The following is a 12,911-nucleotide window of genomic DNA, read 5'->3' on the forward strand; positions in this document are numbered from 1 at the left end:
ACAAGTAGGAATGAACATATGAGCAGAAGATAGCATTAAATAAAGGAAGATCTGAGACGAAAATGCGTGGAATATTAGATTATGCAGCTGATAAAAGACTACCTAGAATGCCATGGAGAGATGGATTGGGAAGTCTCAGGATAGGGGATAACGATGAATATTTTACGGTGTATTTATAAGTTGTAAAAATGCATAAACAAAAAGTGGGAAGAATAACCCTTATATAAAACATATGCACTTCCCTTCTGCAAACATTAGGTGGGAGTGTTTTTCTACAGCCAGAACATTTTGTTGCCACTCCCAACTATTTTATTCCAGCAACTCGAAACACCAATGGCTGATTTATTCAAACAGCTAGTTTTTCCTAAATGGAAGGATACTCCTCTAGTTGAACCCAGCCTAATGCTTTTTATCTGCAGCAGATGGTTTGATGACTCAGTGAGGAAATGAAAACATGAATCCCAAATCTCTGCCAATTAAAAGCGATAATCTCTGATCTCTCCAATTTTGCAAATTAAACGATTTGTTCCTTGTTTACTTCTTTGGTATTATTATAGCTGAAAGTAGAATGAGCAGAATCCCACCCTCTAAGCACTAGTGGAACTTCTTGGGCTATTCAACTCCTTCCTGCCGACCTCCCCCCCCCCCCCCCGCCCCGCCGGCACTTTGAAGCCTATTTTGCATCCATAATGACTATAATTTTCCATTTAAAAATAAAATGGAGACTGCTGGGACTATTGACAGTTTTGTGGGGGGGTTTTTAAACACACATTTATTAGCCTATTTCTCAGTACTATATAGGGCTTTCTATGGTGATAGGAATTTTGAAGTCTTCAATATATGGTAATGTTCATAAGCGTACCAACCAAGCACATACATAGATCAGCACAGGAAGACCGACCTGGAACCATTTTGACTCCTAAACTGAGCAAATGTTTTCTCTGCAAGGTCAAAGTGGGACACCTCCCCATTGTCTCTTTCCTCACAAATCCTGTCTTAAGGGCACATTTCAGATATGAATAGGGTGCGAGCCTGTGCCCTGGCCCAGGAACTAATTATTTATCATTACAAAAGACTGGCCAGGCTACCCAGGCAATCCAATCAAGTAACCTGCTAGACAGGAGATAAACAAGGACAGGAGAAAAACAACATTCAAATTTCTGTTTAGACCGCCTTTTCTGTGATGTAGGTGTGATGTATCTGAAGAGTGGTCTTAGGTTACACCCCTTATGTGATGTATGTATGATGTTTCTGGGGGTGGTCTTGATCTTCAGGGTGGCAATTTCAAAAGTCTTTATATGGCCTTGCGAGCCATTTTTCTGGGTCCCTCCTCTCTTCTGCGGGTGAGGGGAGCACCCTGTTGCAACAGATCAATAAAGATCAAGCTTGCTAGCTGCTTTGCTTCTCAATATTCTCTGGTTGGCCTCTGTTATCTTCTCCTACCAATAGGGAACCTATGTAAGGACTCTATATGGGCTCTTGGATACCCCATAAGGGAAAAGGGCAATTTTTGTTTACAACACTATAGTCTCCCATCCAAGAATTGACTTGGGCCATAGATTCAGCCAAAGAACTGCATTATTCTAATTATTTGCTGCATCCAGCCCCGTACCACATTCAGTTTTTGCCAAAGTTGCAGTAGTGGAATAATTAAAACAAGATACACAGTCCTGGTGCTTTTTTTCTGGGGTTACTCAAGGGTACTCAGTACTGGCACTCCCCCCCCCCCAATGTTAAACATGTGGCACTCACTATAACAACTTCATGGTAAGTACCATAACCTTTATTATTATTTTTTTTAAAAAGCATGGCACAACCTAATTATAAACCACCGTTATGGAGAAAAAAAAATGATTTTGCAACTGGTCCTAATAGGCATATGTAACAGAAAAGCATCAGAGGCAAAACAGATTGCAGTAGAAAGTCTTACGACAAGTAGGTTTTCTGTTTTGTTGCTTTGAATGGTGTACAGTGGTACCTCGGGTTAAGAACTTAATTCGTTCTGGAGGTCCGTTCTTAACCTGAAACTCTTCTTAACCTGAGGTACTACTTTAGCTAATGGGGCCTCCCTCTGTTGCTGCCACACAATTTCTGTTCTCATCCTGAAGCAAAGTTCTTAACCTGTGGTACTAACAAAGGTCCGTATAGTTAAAGCTATGGTTTTCCCAGTAGTGATGTATGGAAGTGAGAGCTGGACCATAAAGAAGGATGATCGCCGAAGAATTGATGCTTTTGAATTATGGTGCTGGAGGAGACTCTTGAGAGTCCCATGGACTGCAAGAAGAGCAAACCTCTCCATTCTGAAGGAAATCAGCCCTGAGTGCTCACTGGAAGGACAGATCCTGAAGCTGAGGCTCCAATACTTTGGCCACATTATGAAGAAGAAGAAGAAGAAGAAGAAGAAGAAGAAGAAGAAGAAGAAGAAGAAGAAGAAGAAGAAGAGGAGGAGGAGGAGGAGGAGTTTGGATTTGATATCCCGCCTTTCAGCCCCCTTCAGGAGTCTCAAAGTGGCTAACATTCTCCTTTCCCTTCCCCCCCCACAACAAACACTATGTGAGGTGGGTGGGGCTGAGAGACTTCAAAGAAGTGTGACTGGCCCAAGGTCACCCAGCAGCTGCATGTGGAGGAGCGGAGATGCGAACCCGGTTCCCCAGATTACGAGACTACTGCTCTTAACCACTATACCACACTGGCTCTCGTCCCTCTAATTTAGAACTATTTAGATGAGTCTAATTTTGGGCAATTTGAAATTTCCACCTTGGACCTCAATTAGTATGTCACACTGGATCATTCTGTTGTCAGGTCACTTAACCTTTTCCAGGGATTTCCAGAAAATGTCCGAGGTACCCGGTCTTTGGCCAGCCTGTTAAATAAGTGCAGAACAGCTCAAGGACAGAGGCTGGTGAACCAATGGATCGAACAGTCCTAGTGGACAAGAATAAAACAGAGGAAAGGCTAAACTTGGTGGAGGCCTTAGTGGAAGACACAGATCTGAGGCAGCCTCTTCACAATCTGCTCTGTTGCTTTCTGGACTTCAATCGGATGGTGAAAAAATTCCCCCAGAAAGTCGCACTCCAGGACTGTTACAAAATATACCAGGCTATTAATCCGATATCGAACGTGATACAGTGGTACCTCGGGTTACATACATTTCAGCTTACATACACTTCAGGTTACAGGCTCCGCTAACCCAGAAAGAATACCTTGGGTTAAGAACTTTGCTTCAGGATGAGAACAGAAATTGCGCAGCGGCAGCGGGAGGCCCCATTAGCTAAAGTGATGCTTCAGGTTAAGAACAGTTTCAGGTTAAGAACGGACCTCCGGAACGAATTAAGTTCTTAACCCGAGGTACCACTATAGAGGCAGCGGCGGAAGAAGCCTCTTGGGTGGCATGCCCAGGGTACGTGGCGCCCATAAGGACGGAACAGGGTGCTCAGCGTGCTGTGCTGCCCTTATGGGCGCCGCGGCATGCCCCGTGCTGTGCCGTCCCCATCCCTATGGGCGCCACATGCCACAGGGCATGCGGCGCCCATAGGGACACGGCCGTGGGACCCATAAGGACAGGGCACGTGGCACCCATACGGGATGGACGTGGTACCCATAGGGAGGAGACGCAGCGCACGGCACCCATACGGGACAAGATGTGGCGCTCATAGGGGTGGGGAGCACAGCGGGGCTTCAGCTACCCTACAGCTGGAGGGGAGGCAGCAGGCAGACAACCTGTGGGCACTGAGACGCATGGCTTGTGCATGCTGCAGGCCCCGTGATGATGAGTTCCGCCCGCCATTTTTTTACCCCCCTTCACATGCCCCTGAATAGAGGCACTGGAAAAAGCTTTCAACTGCAGTACCTTAGTATATGCATTGTTCACAGGACCTCTGAGGGTGCTGCTGTCTGACTTCTCCAATTTCCAAAAGATGATTGATAAAGCTTTAGACATGAACATGGTGGAAAGCCACGAATACCTCTTGAAACCCTCCCTAGCCTCGCCAAACTGAGAAAGAATATGGATAAGCTAGAGCAGGGTTTTCCAAAGTGGGCGATGCTGAATGATGTCCTGGCTGGATGCTATTGTCAGTTTCGATCATGTGTCAAATGAAGCGTCGATACCATGTGTACACCCATTTTTAATGTGTAATGTTTTATTATGTTTTTATATATGTTGGAAGCTGCCCAGAGGGGCTGGGGCAACCCAGTCAGGTGGACAGGGTAAAAATGTTGTTGTTGTTGTCCTAACAACCTAATGTCAGTGGGAGAATCGCCTAATGCAGTTTCCCCAGCAATGTGGTTCAAAAATACCTTGAGACCCTTTTGGGCCAAGCCTATTTACAGTTACCAGATAAGGCTGTTCTGGGTTAAAATTGCTGTTGCAATGAATTTGTCCTTCTAGATAGTTGTCTCTCTCAAGAAGCTTACTGCCATTCTATACTGTTGCTCTAGGGTCACCCAGCTAAGAGAAGTTGACATTTAAACAGGGGCTGAGAAAGGCTGAGAAAGGCTGGCAGTCAGTGTGGGGAGAGGGTGTCGGGTTTTTAATGGAATTTTTCCGCTGCGTTACATTGCGCCCCGCAAGCACCCTTTAAACTAGCAAATGGTGCTTTGAAGGTTTTGACTGATAAAGGGGGAAGCCTGTGTGGCTAAATGCAACCTGTAAATTCACCGTATTCAGATTAAGCTTTTATGGATTCAGATTTGGGCGTTTTATGTGCTAGGGCCCATTGGATCCCTTTTTGCACTATTTCTCTATTAGACTATCCATTGCCAAACCACTATAGCAAAAGGGGTTTAAGCCTTTAATTACTTACCTGTGATTTTCAGATTTGAATCCCAGCGGGTCTCTGCAGAGGGATGTCTCTAGCTCACCTTGACTGGTATCCTGTCAGTTTGCTTTCATGTTCCTCAGCCTAAATGTATAACAGGATACCAGTCATATCTTGTGCTCTCCTAGCAATACGTTGGTATTAATTGACATAGTGTCATCTATGTACGTGGATAAATAATATCATAGAATAAATAAATAACAAACAATCCACAACCCTTGGACAAAGTGTGCAACGACGAGTCCTTGCCCCAAATTGCTTATACAGTGGTACCTCAGGCTAAGTACTTAATTCGTTCCGGAGGTCCGTACTTAACCTGAAACTGTTCTTAACCTGAAGCACCACTTTAGCTAATGGGGCCTCCTGCTGCCGCCGCGCTACTGGAGCACAATTTCTGTTCTCATCCTGAAGCAAAATTCTTAACCTAAATCACTATTTCTGGGTTAGCGGAGTCTGTAACCTGAAGCGTATGTAACCTGAAGCGTATGTAACCTGAGGTACCACTGTACAGTGGTACCTTGGTTCTCGAACGCCTTGGTACACGTTTTGAGTGCAACACTTCCGTTTTGAGTGTTACGCTGAAGTCTGTCTGTTTTTGCTATTTATTTTGCATTTGTGTTTTTGTCTTTTTGTGTGTGTGTGACTGTGTGGAACCCAGTTCAGCTACTGATTGATTGATAGTGTGACTGCAGCACATTGTTTATTGCTTTCATTTTATGGATCAATGGTCTCGTTAGATAGTAAAATTAATGTTAAATTCCTGTTTTAGGGGGTTGTTTTTAAAAGTCTGGAGTGGTTTAATCCATTTTGCATTACTTTCTCTGGAAAAGTGCACCTTGGTTTTGGAACGCTTTGGTTTTGGAAGGGACTTCCGGAACAGATTAAGTTTGAGAACCAAGGTACCACTGTAATCTAAAAATAAATACGAGGGGGACATCAGAGACCGATTGCTCTCAACAAAGGTCTGAATTTACCATCACTTGCAGAGGGCCTCGTAAAATGCGGTTGAGGGCCACCCTTGGTGGCTCCCCCCTGTCTAATACCTAGAAACTCATTGCACTTTAAGAATCCAGGTCTATGAAAACTGTGGGTTATAGTTAAATAACTATTCAGTTTCCATTAATTCAAAAAGCCTAAAATGCATATATGTTTGAAGGCAAAAACTACCTTGGTAAAGGTAAAGGGACCCCTGACCATTAGGTCCAGTCGTGGCCGACTCTGGGGTTGCGGTGCTCATCTCGCTTTATTGGCCAAGGGAGCCGATGTACAGCTTCCAGGTCATGTGGCCAGCATGACTAAGCCGCTTCTGGCAAACCAGAGCAGTACACGGAAACGCCGTTTACCTTCCCGCTGGAGTGGTACCTATTTATCTACTTGCACTGGCATGCTTTCGAACTGCTAGGTTGGCAGGAGCTGGGACTGAGCAACGGGAGCGGGGATTCGAACCGCCAACCTTCTGATCAGAAAGCCCTAGGCTCTGTGGTTTAACCCACAGCACCACCCGCGTCCCTTAAAAAAACTACCTTACTTCTGCAAAATTTGATATTATATCAGATCTCATTCTTCCCTCCTATCCTACTGCAGTCACACACTAGTACAGATTTCCAAACAGACCACACACCCCAAGAGTCACTGCTTTGGATAATGAATTTAGACATTGTGTTTTTCTGTCTTCCAGCCTCTTCCTTCACTGCTAAAGCAATCACTTTACTTGCAGTACTCTAGGATCTGTTCTAAGCTGTTTCCCCCCTGTTCTCTCCATTCATTTCTGCTAGAGAAACTTAAATAGGATCTGCAGCGGTTATGGCTTCCTCCCACACTGTTGCATTGTCTCTTGTGGTTTGAGAAAGTATTTGTGCAGGAATTTATGATCACTTACTATGATTTTTTTTTAAAAAGGCTTTCATTCACAACACCCTGCCTATTTCAGCAGTTCACTTTCCTGCTTTCTTTGCGTGCGACACCCACTGTAATTGTTTTTCCATGCTCAAGTCTGTTCTTGAACACTTTGTCGTCACAAAGGTAAAAGGGCCATGCTTATGCTACACTTGTGTGTTTTGAGGACATGCATGCACAGACACACACGCCAGAGTGGCGCATGCTCTGGTTATCTCCCGCTTGGACTACTGCAATGTGCTCTATGTGGGGCTACCTTTGAAGGTGACCCAAAAACTGCAATTAATCCAGAATGCGGCAGCTAGCCTGGTGACTGGGGCTGGCCGCCGGGACCACATAACACCGGTCCTGAGAGATCTGCATTGGCTCCCAGTACATTTCCGAGCACAGTTCAAAGTGTTGGTGCTGACCTTTAAAGCCCTAAACAGTCTCGGTCTTGTATACCTGAAGGAGCGTCTCCACCCCCATCTTTCAGCCCGGACACTGAAGTCCAGCGCCGAGAGCCTTCTGGCGGTTCCCTCATTGCGAGGTTACAGGGAACCAAACAGAGGGCCTTCTCGGTAGTGGCACCCACCCTGTGGAACACCCTCCCTTCAGATGTGAAGGAAATTAGCAGCTATTCCTATCTTTAAAAGACATCTGAAGGCAGCCCTGTTCAGGGAAGTTTTTAATATTTAATGCTGTATTGTTTTTAACATTTGATTGGGAGCCGCCCAGAGTGGCTGGGGAAACTCAGCCAGATGGGCGGCGTATAAATAATAATAATAATAATAATAATAATAATAATAATAATAATATATTATTATTATTATTATTATTATTATTATTATTATTATTATTATAGAACCATCTTAATTTGAAACATCTTGAGCTCAGGGATCCCCCAGTCTTTAGATCTGTATTGATCTTGCATCAGTTCCAGTCACAGTGTACAGTATTTAGATGGTGGTTGATTCAAATTCATATACAATGCATCATAACCCTAATGGACCATGCTAAGGTTTGTTAAGTTGGCTATTTTTATACCGCTTGCTACTTGTTGTCTTGGTTACTGGTTAAGATTATGTAGAGAGCTGTAATTCCAAATGCTTACTAACACCTTGTCTCATAAAGTGCTCATAGATTAAGTATTTGATGTTCAGGTTTGCTATGTCAGCAGAAGCCCCTTCCTGTTCGACAGGATTTAGAGGGGTTTAGCTCCTCTAATGTCCATCAGCACGCTGAAAGGTCTGGGGCGCTTCCTGCTATGTGTGCAGAACAAGGAGGCAAATCATCATTTACTCCTGTCCTTTTAAAAGGGGCTGCTTTGCAGAATCACATTATCCAATGTTCGTCGTCGTCGGAGCAAGCTGAACCTAAGTAGCTCACATCCATCTCCATTAGCTCCTATCCATGCTCAGGGAGGGAAGGAATAGACCAGAAGGATGCCAACCTCACTGGTTCTCAGATCTGGGGCTGTAAAACAAAGCTCTGTTTAGGAAAGATAACCACTGAATGTGTTGAAGAATTCCCCAAACGCATAAAAACAGTCCTTTTTTAATGTTTAGGGATACTCTCATTTTCCTACTCATATTGAAATACTGCCCCTCAATGAGGCCAAACTTAGATGCACAAAATATTTTGTTGTTGTTGTTTAGTCATATAGTCGTGTCTGACTCTTCGTGACCCCATGGACCAGAGCACGCCAGGCACTTCTGTCTTCCACCGCCTCCCGCAGCTTAGTCAAACTCATGCTCATAGCTTCGAGAACACTGTCCAACCATCTCGTCCTCTGTCGTCCCCTTCTCCTTGTGCCCTCCATCTTTCCCAACATCAGGGTCTTTTCCAAGGAGTCTTCTCTTCTCATGAGGTGGCCAAAGTACTGGAGCCTCAGCTTCAGGATCTGTCCTTCCAGTGAGCACACAGGGCTGATTTCCTTCAGAATGGATAGGTTTGATCTTCTTGCAGTCCATGGGACTCTCAAGAGTCTCCTCCAGCTCCATAATTCAAATGCATCAATTCTTCGGCGATCAGCCTTCTTTATGGTCCAGCTCTCACTTCCATACATCCCTAACAAAATATTTAGGGGTATGCATACCCCTGCGTACCCCCCCCCCCAGAAAAAGCACTGCCTAAAAATAAAGAAACATCTAACCTTTCTTAGCCCTCTACCCCAACATCTGTTAGTTCTTGAACCATGGCAACTTAGACTGCATGTTTCTTCAGACAGGACCGTGTCCCCTCTTCCCATGTCACACTGCCAAAGGTTGTATACGATGATGCACCATGTGAACAGAAACAATTTACATCCTCCTCCTTATAGGCTGACATGTTGGTAAGGCAGTGTGAAAGTGCCACTTCCATGGCATTGATGTCCCCCAATGTGTTTGTTTACGCCATTCTGCAACCAACACCCAGTGCTGATTCTAGTGTCTCGAACGCAGGAGAAGAGAAAGGAGGTCATACTCACTTTTCACATAGAGCAGGAGATCTATTGAGCACTTGAGAGATTTGGCCTCATGGTCTGAGAGAGGAGCTTCTATAATATAAAGGTGCTACACAGCAACATGTTTACTTCTCCCGCTTGTGTGCTGTTGATGTAAGAGAGCATCTCCCTTTCCTTTTGGTCCTTCCTATACTTCTGGGACGCGGGTGGCACTGTGGGTTAAAACCACAGAGCCTAGGACTTGCTGATCAGAAGGTCAGTGGTTCGAATCCCTGCGACGGGGTGAGCTCCCGTTGCTCTGTCCCTGCTCCTACCAACCTAGCAGTTCGAAAGCACACCAGTGCAAGTAGATAAATAGGTACCTCTCCGGCGGGAAGGTAAACAGTGTTTCTGTGCACTGCTCTGGTTCGCCAGAAGCGGATTAGTCATGCTGGCCACATGACCCAGAAGCTGTACGCCGGCTCCCTTGGCCAATAAAGCGAAATGAGCGCCGCAACCCCAGAGTCGGTCCCAATTGGACCTAATGGTCAGGGGTCCCTTTACCTTTACCTAATAATTTGGGAGGGGCAATGTTAACAAAAGCAGGGGGCAGAGGAGGCCAAGCACAGAGCTGAGCATGGCGTGGCTTCATTGGCCAGCATCAGCTCTTGCCATGTGGAAATCCCTTGCAGATGACTGCAGCGCCTGGAGACAGACTGTCAGGTCATGTATCCACAGCAGTAACCAAAAGAGGAATGACCATTGGGAGGAGCACAGAGAAAAGAAATGCCATGGTGCATCTGCAGCAGCACAACCGGACGGCTTCATCTGCCCCAGCTGCAATAAAACATGTCTCTCTTGTATCGGTCTCTACAGCCACAGCAGGAGCTGTAACTCCCCAATGGTTTGACTTCACCCGGAAAGATCCACTTCTCCATTGTCTCCCAAGACAGATGGATGTCAACAGTCCACACCAGCAGTCTTCAGCCGTCCCCTTTTAACTGTCTTTCCTAACTCCTTATTTCTTCCCTCTGACCATCAACTCCAAACTGACAGCCAATCAGAGCCTGTTGTTACCCAAGATCAATCGATATGAATTTACTTGATCCAGGCAAAGGGTTTGGGTTTTCTTCCTCTCTCTCTCTCTTTTTTCAAATCTGGTTACCAAGCAGCTACATACCAGCAACAAAGGAACGGCATGAGACCTCCAATGTCAGCAGAGGTCACAGAAAAATAAGCAGAGCCACATCTAGACTTCATTTATCCATAACAACCTATGCTGTCTTCCTATTAATTTGGCAAAAGCTGTTAGTTCCTGGGCCAGCACACTACCAGACAGACAACAGCCTGTCCTTTGGCAAGAATAGTGCACTCAGTTCTCGCAGCCATCTTTTGTTCCTGGAGGGCTTATTCTTGGACCTTTATTCTGTTCACTAAGCAAAACAAACAAACACAAAACTGATGTGGGCTCGTCCCGATTGCTCAGGAAGTTGTGAGGTGTGGAAAGCTGTAGTTAGAGGACATCCCTTCTTTGACATGCCCCAGGGATCCTTCTCTCAGTGGCTGCGAATGGGAGTGGAGCTGCAGAACCAGGATGATCACCTGACAGATCAATGTCAGGAATAATGCTGAGGACTGCAAAGAGAAGAGGTTCGCTGAGCACCAAACACAATTCCTCCAGCCACTATTGTCCCCAAAGGGCTTATTCCTGGAACATGGAAACAGCTTTTTGATAAAAATAGAGACAACCGTATGCAGGGGCGTCAACTATAGGGGGCAGAAGGGGCTTTGCCCCCCCTCAATTTTCTTCTTCTTCTTCTTCTTCTTCTTCTTCTTCTTCTTCTTCTTCTTCTTCTTCTTCTTCCACGTTCTCCACCCCAGCCTACACAATCAGCCTAGACCATGGGTCGGCAAACTAAGACCCACGGGCAGGATCAGGCCCAATTGCCTTCTGGATCTGGCCCGTGGACAGTCCAGGAATCGCTGTGTAGATCGCCAGCATATGTGTTCTTTCCCTCTCTCTCCCACCCTCTCATTCACATGGTGGTGGTGCCTCCTCCCTCCCTCCTCCTGGCTTCTCCCTGCCCTGCCTAGAGGAGGAAGGGGGCTGGGCTTTCTTGGTGCCAGCAGCAGCAGCGCTCAAGCAGCCGCCATTTTAAGCAACCCCTCTCCAGAGTCCTTTCGTACGCCGCTCATCATACCGCCACCACTGCTGCCAGCCCCTGCCCCTCACAAGACACAGGTAAGCAGTCACCAGGGCTCGTGGTACTCTTGCATCATTCCCCTCCACCCCAAAATATAATCCATTCCCCCTCCCAAGGTTTGAGGGACAGTGGACCAGCCCCCTGCTGAAAAAGATTGCTGACTCCTGGCCTAGACCCCATCTGGAGGAGAAAGGGAGTCCCTCTGCTTGTGAAGACAGTAACTCAAGGACACTCATGGCTGATGTCTCTGCAGAATCAGGAAATAAGAAAAGCTTTTTATTGCCATGCTACTTAAAGATTTTGTACATAATAATAGAAGGTCATTCTCTGAATGTGGTGTTTTATTTCCCTCCCTAACCACACAATTATGGTTTTTCCAGTACGTAGCCACTGAAACAAATGTCAGGGTCTTTGTGTCGAAATGAGTTCTGTGACCCTGCATTGAAAGCGGTGTTTACATGCGGGGTTTGTAGAATTGACTTGTGCAGGCCTTCTTGACATGGAGCTGACCCCTAAAGCTGACAGCGGACCATTTGATGTGCTTGCAATTTGTTTGGAATGGTCATTGATTTTTACTCTAGCATTTAACATCTGTCAAGTTGTTATCTCTAAGCAAACCCGCTAAAGGCAATCCAAAGCACAGAGGACAGGAAGGAGATAAGGGTAAGTCATCTTACTTTATTTGGAACAACTTTGCTGATTTGGTATAAATGGTGTTCTCCGGGCTTTTTAACAAAATTGAGAAAATCAGCACTTTTCATATTGGTAATCTCAACCTTCCTCCAAGGAGCTGGGAGGGGGGGTGTACGTTTTATCTTCACAATTCTGGGCTCATTCACACAAAGCTCTAAGCCATGGTTTGTTTAACAAACCATGAGGTTTCCTATCGACCATTAAAAAGAAACCCACAGCTTTATTTCTCAACCCCCCCCCAACTGCTCTTGTATTGTACCTTTATAATTTCATGGGGTGGGATGATAAAACAAACTATGGTTAAGGAAGAGTACCGGCTTTACAAGTAATACCAAGTCATAGTTAAGACAAACCAAGGTTCATAAGACAGAAGCAAACTATGACTTGAACAAACCATAGTTAAGCTCTTCGACAGGATTCACACATAATACTAAGATGTGATTTAATAGGCCCCAGTTTAATAAACCCTGGCTTAGCATTATGTGTAAACTAGGCTACTGAGAGGTTGATTTTACATATACATTTCTGAAGGCCAACTGGAGATCTTCATACTTCAAACCAAGCACTTCTCTGATCCAAGTTGATTATACTCTGCCCACAACACATGTTCAGTTCTTGGTAATCACAGAGACAGATGATCTTGGATTTATGATTGTATTGAAAACCAAAATAGCCCTCAAGTAATGTAAGTGTAGGGACGCGGGTGGCGCTGTGGGTTAAATCACAGAGCCTAGGACTTGCCGATCAGAAGGTCAGCAGTTCGAATCCCCACGACGTGGTAAGCTCCCGTTGCTTGGTCCCTGCTCCTGCCAACCTAGCAGTTCGAAAGCACATCAAAGTGCAAGTAGATAAATAGGTACCGCTCTGGCGGGAAGGTAAACGGCATTTCCATGC

The sequence above is a fragment of the Podarcis gaigeae genome (assembly GCF_964106915.1).
Source record: "Podarcis gaigeae genome assembly, chromosome: 1".
NCBI lineage: Eukaryota > Metazoa > Chordata > Lepidosauria > Squamata > Lacertidae > Podarcis > Podarcis gaigeae.